Here is a 9,468-nt window from a genome sequence, read left to right on the forward strand (position 1 = left end):
AGGGTTTTTTTTTTACTTATTATATACTCATTATCTTTCTACCTCCTTTATACCGCATTGTGGCCATTCCCCCATTCATTCAATTTCTTTACCTTAACTCCTGGAAATAAGCTCTGACTCTTCAGATTCAGCTCCCTTCCTTTTTTTTCTGGGTGTTTGTTGTTTGCATTTTTTGGTTTAGTTGTTGGTTTTGTGGAGTTTTCTCCCCATATATGTATAGTTTTTCCCCTTCTTTTTTCTTTTCTCTGTTACCATTTTTCCTTTTCCCAGTATCATTTTTGTGCTCTCTTTTTCTTTCCTAATTCTCTTTTATCTGGTGGTCACCTTTATTGGGGTTATCGGTTTCATAAATACATTCATGTTTTGTTCCCTCTGAGTCGTCATGTCTAGTCAGGTTGTATTTTGTACCTTTTGTTCAATGTGGTAGAGAGTAAACCACATAAACAGACGCCCTGAGCAGAGCAAACATGGAGAGAAAAAGAAACAGCCCCATACAAAAGAAAAGGAGGAGTCACCGGGAAAACAAGTAAACAAAATGGAGGCAAGCAATTTGTCAGAGAAAGAATTCAGAGCAATGGTCATAAGGACACAGAAAAGGATAGAAGTCAAATTCAACAACATGTGTAAGAATCAAGAAGAAATGAAGAAGAACCAAGAAGAAATGAAGAATGACATAACTGCAATAAAGAACACAGTGGAAAGCATCAACAGTAGACTAGAATAAGCTGAGGACCGCATCAGTGAGCTAGAAGACAAGGTAGGAAAAAATATCCAAGCACAGTAGCAACTGTAAAAAAGAAAAAACTTCAAAAAGAGTAGTAGAGCCTAAGGGAGCTTCGGGACAACATGAAACAAAACAGCACCCTCATAATAGGGGTGCTAGAAGGAGAGGAAACTGAATAAGGAATAGAAAACCTGTTTGAAGAAATAATGACAGAAAACGTCCCTGATATTGGGAAGAAAAAACTCACACAATTCCAAGAAGCTGACAGAGTCTCAAACAATTTGGACCCCAAAGGACCGACACCAAGACACATCATAATTAAATTGGCAAACACTAACAACAAAGTAAAAATTATAAAGGCTGCCAGAGAGAGACAGAAAGTTATCTATAAGGGATCTCCCATTAGACTATCAACTGATTTCTCAACAGAAATACATCAGGCCAGAAAGGAATGGAATGAAATATACAAAGTGATGCAAAGCAAGGTACTGAATCCAAGAATACTATACCCAGGAAGGCTATCATTCAAAATTAAAGGTGATATCAGGAGCTTCACAGACAAAAAAGGGCTAAGGGAGTTTATTACCACCAAGCCAGCAATGCAAGAAATGCTAAAGGGACTGCTGTAAAAAGAATAAATGGGAAGGGAAGAAGGGACACAGGCATAAAGAATAAAAATGGTGACAAAAAAGTACCTAACAGTAATAACCTTGAACATAAATGGATTAAATGCTCCAATCAAAAGACCTGGGGTAGCTGAATGGATAAGAAAAAATGATCCATATATTTGCTGTCTAACAGAGACCCAACTCAGAACAAAAGACTTACTCAGGTTGATAGTGAAGGATGGAAAAAAACTTTTTCAGGCGAATAGAAATGAAAAAAGAAGCTGGGGTAGCAATACTTATATATGCCAAAATAGAGCTCAAAGTGAAGGCCATAACAAGAGATAAGGAAGGCCACTTCATAATACTAAAGGGAGCAATTCCACAAGAGGACATAACTCTGGTAAACATATACTAGTATGCACCCAATACAGGAACACCCAAATACATAAAAAACAAACAAACAAACAAAAACTTCTGGAACATAACAAGGGAGAGATCCACAGCAATACAGTCATAGCAAGGGACCTTAATACCCCACTGACACCACTGGATAAATCCTCTAAACAAAAAATCAGCAAAGAAACAACAATCCTAAATGAATCACTAGATCAGATGGAATAAATTGACATATTCAGGACATTTCACCCAAGAGCTACAGAATATACATTCTTTTCATGTGCACATGGGACATTTTCAAAGATAGACCACATATTGGGACACAGGCAAAGTCTCTGCAAATTCAAGAAGATAGAAATCATATCAAACATCTTCTCAGATCATAATGGCATAAAATTAGAAATCAAATACAATAAAAACTGAAAAAAAAATCAAACACCTGGAGGCTAAATAACATGCTATTAAACAATGACTGGGTTACCAAAGAGATCAAAGAAGAAATAAAAAGAATCCTGTTAAGAAATGACAATGAAAATACAACAATCCACAATCTATGGGACACAACAAAAACAGTCCTGAGAGGGAAGTTTATAGCTCTACAGGCCTACCTCAAAAAACAAGAAAAAATGGTAATAAATTATCTAACCCTACAACTCACAGAATTAGAAAGAGAGAAACAAGAACAGCCCAGAGTGAGCAGGAAGAAGGAAATAATAAAGATCAGAGTGGAGATAAATGACATAGAGAAAAAAATACAAAAGATAAATAAAACCAAGAGCTGGTTCTTTGAAAGGATAAACAAGATTGATGAACCTCTAGCCAGGCTCACCAAGAAGCAAAGAGAGAGGACCCAAATAAACCAAATCAGAAATGATAGAGGCGAAATAACAACAGACAAGATAGACCACATATTGGGACACAGGCAAAGTCTCTGCAAATTCAAGAAGATAGAAATCATATCAAACATCTTCTCAGATCATAATGGCATAAAATTAGAAATCAAATACAATAAAAACTGAAAAAAAAATCAAACACCTGGAGGCTAAATAACATGCTATTAAACAATGACTGGGTTACCAAAGAGATCAAAGAAGAAATAAAAAGAATCCTGTTAAGAAATGACAATGAAAATACAACAATCCACAATCTATGGGACACAACAAAAACAGTCCTGAGAGGGAAGTTTATAGCTCTACAGGCCTACCTCAAAAAACAAGAAAAAATGGTAATAAATTATCTAACCCTACAACTCACAGAATTAGAAAGAGAGAAACAAGAACAGCCCAGAGTGAGCAGGAAGAAGGAAATAATAAAGATCAGAGTGGAGATAAATGACATAGAGAAAAAAATACAAAAGATAAATAAAACCAAGAGCTGGTTCTTTGAAAGGATAAACAAGATTGATGAACCTCTAGCCAGGCTCACCAAGAAGCAAAGAGAGAGGACCTAAATAAACAAAATCAGAAATGAAAGAGGCAAAATTACATCAGACCCCAGAGAAATACAAAGGATTGCTAAAAAATACTATGGACAACTAACAACTCTATCCAACAAACTGGACAACCAAGACGAAATGGACATATTCTTAGAAAAATACAATCTTCCAAAGCTCAATCAGGAAGAATAAAAAAACCTGAATAGGCCAATATCTACTGAAGAAATTATAGCAGTAATCAAAAATCTTCCAGCAAACAAAACCCTGGTCAAGACAGCTTTCCAGGGGAGTTCTATCAAGCATTCACAGAAGAACTGAAACCTATCCTACTCAGACTATTCTAAAAAAATTTAAGAGGAAGGCATACTTCTAAGCTCTTTCCATGAAGCCAGCATTACCCTAATTCCAAAACCAGATAAAGACATCACGAAGAAAGAGAACGATAGGCCAATATCCTTAATGAACATAGATGCTAAAATTCTCAACAAAATTTTAGCAAATCAGATTCAGCATTACATTAGAAAGATCATACCACATGGCTAAGTGGGATTTATTCCAGGGATGCAAGGATGTCACAATATCCACAAATCAATAAATGTGATACATCACATAAAGAAATTGAGAGACAAAAATTACATAATCATATCAATCGATGCAGAAAAAGCATTTGACAAAATCCAACACCCTTTCTTGATAAAAACTCTAAACAAAAGTGGGAATAGAGGGGTCATACCTCAACATAATAAAAGCCTTTTATGACAAACCTACAGCCAACATCATACTCAATGGGCAAAAACGAAATCCTTTTCCCCTAAGAAAAGGAACAAGACAGGGATGCCCACTTTCACCACTCCTGTTCGACATAGTACTGGAAGTGCTAGCCATAGCAATCAGACCAGAAGAAAAAATAGAAGGCATCCAAATTGGAAAAGAAGAAGTAAAATTGTCCTCATTCGCAGATGACATGATACTGTACATAGAAAACCCCAAGGATTCCATTAAAAAAAAAAACAAAAAAACTACTAGACTTACTAAATGAATTTGGCAATGTAGTAGGATACAAAATTAACACCCAGAAATCTATGGCTTTTTTATACACCAAGAATGAACTCACAGATAGAGGAACTAAAAAAAAAAAATCCCATTTACCATTGCACCAAAAAATTGAGATAACTAGGAATAAACTTAACTTAGGAGGTTAAAGACCTGTACTCGGAAAACTACAGGGCAGTGAAAAAAGAGGTAGTGGAAGACATAAACAAGTGGAAAAACATACTGTGTTCATGTATTTGTAGAATTAACATCATTAAAATGTTCATACTACCCAAAGGAATTTATAGATTAGATTCCATGTAATCCCCATTAAATTCCAACGGCTTATTTCAGAGACCTAGAACAAACTCTCCAAAAATTTATTTGGAATAAAAAAAGACCCCCAAATAGCCACAGCAATCCTGAGAAAGAAGAACAAAGTTGGAGGGATCACAATACCAGAGATCAAGCTACATTACAAAGCCACTGTTCTCAAAACTGCCTGGTACTGGCAGAAGAACAGACATAGACCAATGGAACAAAACAGAGAACCCAGAAATCAACCCAAACCATTATGCTCAATATTTGAGAAAGGATGTGAGCACATACAATGGAGTCAACTCAGTCTCTTCAATAAATGGTGTTGGGAAAATTGGACAGATACATGCAAATAACTGAAAATAAACCATCAACTTACACCATAAACAAAAATAAACTCAAAATGGATAAAGGACTTAAACGTAAGACAGGAAACCATAAACATCTTAGAAGAATCCATAGGCAGCAAAATATCAGATATAGCTCATAACAATATGTTCACCAACACATCTCCTAGGACAATGGAAACTAAAGAGAAAATAAACAAAAGGGAATACATCAAAATAAAAAATTTCAGCACAGCAAAAAAAAAACACACCATCAACTAAATAACAAGAGCCAGTGCATGGGAGAACATGTTTGCCAATGTGATGTCTGATAAGGGTTGAATCTCCGAAATTTATAGGGAACTCATACAACTTAACTAAAGGAAGATAATCTAATAAAAAAATGAGCAAAGTGCCTAAAATAGACACCTCTCTCATGTGGACATACAGTAGGCCAAGAGGTATATGAAAAAATGCTCAAAGGCACTAATTATCCAAGAAATGCAAATAAAAACAACGAGGTACCACCTTACATGAGTCAGAATGGCTATCATCAACAAGTCAACTAAGGACAAGTGATGGCAAGGATGCAAAAAAATGAAACTAGATCACCAACTTACACCATACACAAAAAAAAACTCTAAATTGTTAAATGTCTTAAATGTAAGATGGAAAACCATAAAAACCTTAGAAAACTCCATACGCAGCAGAATATCAGACATATGTCATTGCAATATCTTGACTGATACAGCTCCTAAGGCAATGGAAACTATGGAGAGAGTAAACAAATGGGACTACATCCAAGTAAAAGGCTTTTGCACAGCAAAAGAAACTATCAACAAAACGACAAGAAAGCCCACTGCATGGGAGAACATATTTGCCAATGCTATTTCAGATAAGGATTTAATCTCCAAAATTTACAGAGAACTCATACAGCTTAACCAAAGGAAGATAAACAATCCAATAAAAAAAAATGGACAAAGGACCTAAATAGACACTTTTTAGAAAAGGACATACAGAAGGCCAAGAGACATATGAAAACATGTTCAAAGTCACTAATCATCCGAGAGATGCAAATCAAAACAACAATGAGGTATCATCTCGCTCCTGTCAGAATGGCTATTATCAACAAATCAACAAATGACAACTGGTGAGGATGTGGAGAAAAAGGAACCCTTCTTCACTGCTGGTGGGAATGCAGAGTGGTGCAGCCACTGTGGAAAACAGTATGGAGTTTCCTCAAAAAGTTAAAAATGGAACTGCCATTTGACCCAGTAATCCCTCTTCTAAGAATATATCCCAAGAAACCAGAAACACCAATCAGAAAGGACATATATACCCCTATGTTCATAGCAGCACAATTTACCATAGCTAAGATTTGGAAACAGCCTAAGTGTCCATCAGCAGATGAGTGGATTAAAAAACTGTGGTACATCTACACAATGGAATAGTACGCTGCTATAAAAAAGAAGGAACTTTTACCATTTGCAACAGCATGGATGGTACTAGAGAGCATTATGCTAAGCGAAATAAGCTGATCAGAGAAAGATAAATATCACATGATCTCACTCATATGTGGGATATAATGATCAACATAAACTGATGAACAGCAATAAAATCCAGAGACAAGGTTTCACTGAACAGACTGTTGAACCTTAGAGAGAAGGCAGGGGAGGCGGGTAGTTAGAGATCAACCAAAGGACTTGTGTGCATGCATATTCGCATAACCAATGGACACTGACACTGGGGCAGTGGAGGCTTGCCCTCAGGGGTGGGAGTGGTGGGGGGGCGGTCATTTGGGGGAAAAAGGAGATGTATGTAATATTTTAAACAATAAAGAAAAAGAATTTACCATATAGTCCAACAATCCTATTCTGGGTATATATTTAAAGAAAGTTAAAACAGAATATCAAAGGGATATCTGCAGTCCTTTGTTCATTGCAGCATTATTTGCAATAGCCAAGATATATATGTAGAAACATCCTAAGTGTATATTACCAGATAATGGATATATATATATATAGATTTTATTCAGCCACAAGAAAGAGGAAAATTATGCCAATTGTGACAACATGGATGGACCTTGAACACATTATGATAAGTGAAATGTCAGACAGAGAAAGACAAATACTTAACATGGTATCATTATAAATGGAATCTAAAAAAAAAAGTCAAACTTATGGAGTAGAGAAGTGGCTTCCAGAAGCTGGGGGAGTAGTGGAAATAGGGAGATGTTAGTAAAAGAGTTTAAACTTTCAGGTCTAGGATCTGAGGATCTAATAAGGTCTGAGTATCTAATGTATAATGTGGCGATTAGAGTTGCTAACACTATATTATATAATTGAAATTTCCTAGAGAGTAGAACTGAAATGTTCTCACTAAAAAAGAGATAAATATATGAGGTGATGGATATGTTAAATGGATGGTGAGAATCCTTTCATAATGTATGCCCCAGCGCCAGACTGGGGGACCTCAGGCTGCACTCCCTGCCCAGGGGGGCTTGATGTGGGACCTGAGGCTGCACCCCTCTAATGGTGGGGCTTGAGGGGGGACCTGAGGCCATGCCCCCTGCCCAGCAGGGCTTGATGGGGGACCTCAGGCTGCAACCCCCACCCGGCAGGGCTTGATGAGGGTGGGACCGGCCGGGTCTGGATCCAGCCCAATGCGTGGGGAGGGGTGGCGGGGTCTGGGTCTCGTGTGATTGTGGGCAGAGACTTGACTCTGGGTCCTGTGGTGTGCCCCAGACTCTGACAGGAGAAAGATTTTCATATACATTTTACTAATTTTCTTTATTTAATCCCCTTTTAATGTGCATGAATTTTGTGCACCAGGCCACTAGTAATAATAATAATAGTAATAATAATAATAATATGACTAATTGCTTTAAAAAAACAATAACAAAAAGCAGTTAGTTACTTATAAAGGAAGTCCCCTAAGACCGTCAGCTTATTTCTCAACAGAAACTTTGCTGGCCAGCAAGGACTGGCACAAAATATTCAAAGTGATGAAAAGCAAGGACCTACAACCCAGTTAAGCTCTCATTTGGAATCAAAGGACAGATAGAACTTCCCAGACAACAAAAAGCTAAAGGTGTTCATCACCACCAAACTAGTATTACATGAAATGTTAAAGGATCTTCTTTAAGAAGAAAAATAATAAAAACTATGAATGATAGAATGGCAGTAAATGAGTATCTATCAACAATTATGTTATTTTTTTCTTTTTTATTGAATTTATTGTGGTGACATTGCTTAATAAAATTATATAGGATTCTGGTGTCCAAATCTATAATATATCATGTGTATATTGCATTGTGTGTTCACCACCCCAAGTCAAGTCTCTTCCATTACCATTTATTCCCCATACCCTTATACCTCCCCCACCCCCTTTCAACAATTATGCAAATGGATTAAATCCTCAAGCAAAAGACATGGTGATTGAATGGATAACAAAACAAGATCCTTACATATACTGTTTACAAGAGACTCACTTCAGATCTAAACACACAGACTGAAAGTAAAGGGGGGAAAAAGTATTTCATGAAAATGGAAACAAACAAAAGCTTGGGTAGCAATACTTATATCAGACAAAATCAATTTAAAACAACAGGTATAACAGGAGACAAAGAAGGACCCAGCAATTCTACTTCTGGGTAGTTATCCGAAGAAACCCAAATCACTAAATTGAAAAGACATATGCATCTATATGTTCATTGCAGTAAATTTACAATAGCCAAGATATGGAACCAACCTAAATGCTCATCAATAGACAAATAGATAAAGAAGAAGTGGTGCATATATACAATGAAATGTTACTTGGCCATAAAGAAGAGTGAAATCTTGCCATCTGCAAAAACACCAATGCACTTAGAGGATATTGTGGTGAGTGAAATAAGTCAGACAAAGACAAATGCCATATGATTTCACTTATATATGGAATAAGAAAAACAAAATAACAAACAAGCAGAACAGAAACAGACTCAGATATAGAGATCATTTTGCCAGATGGGAGGTGGTTCAGGGAAATGGATGAAAAAGGGGAAGTCGTTAAGAAGTACAAAGTGGTGGTTACAGAATAGTCATGGGGATGTGAAGTACAGCATAAGGAATATAATCAACAACATTATAATAACTATGTATGGTGTCAGATGGGTACTAGATATATTTGTAACCTCATCGAACCTGAGGCCCTTCAATCCGCAGGCCAAAGCTCTATCCACTAAGCCAAACCAATCTGCACTCTTCTCCTCTCTTTTTTTTTTAGAGGATAAGGCAGAGGGTTTTGAAGCCATACCAAAAGGAGGGATAAAAAACTCTACTTCTCTACTTGCACACATAGCAGTTTAAGTAAGACCCCACAGGCTTGAAATAGTGTACAAGGTGGGGAATTATGATGTGTTCCAACCATAAAGTGAAAGAAAGGATGGAAGGAGATGAAGTTGGAGAAAGGGGTCCCAGGCTGTCCTCACATGGAAATAATTACAAAGCCTCTCCTTCCCATACTCCCTCTTCACTCTTTCTCCCTTTCACCAGGTTCACCTATTTGCTTTAAAATAACCCCTCAATTGAAAATTGAAAACAATTCAGGCCTTACTCAGGATTTTCACCTTTATCCTGAGAACAATAGGAA

The sequence above is a fragment of the Myotis brandtii genome, unplaced genomic scaffold (assembly GCF_000412655.1).
Source record: "Myotis brandtii unplaced genomic scaffold, ASM41265v1 scaffold345, whole genome shotgun sequence".
Taxonomy (NCBI): Eukaryota; Metazoa; Chordata; class Mammalia; order Chiroptera; family Vespertilionidae; genus Myotis; species Myotis brandtii.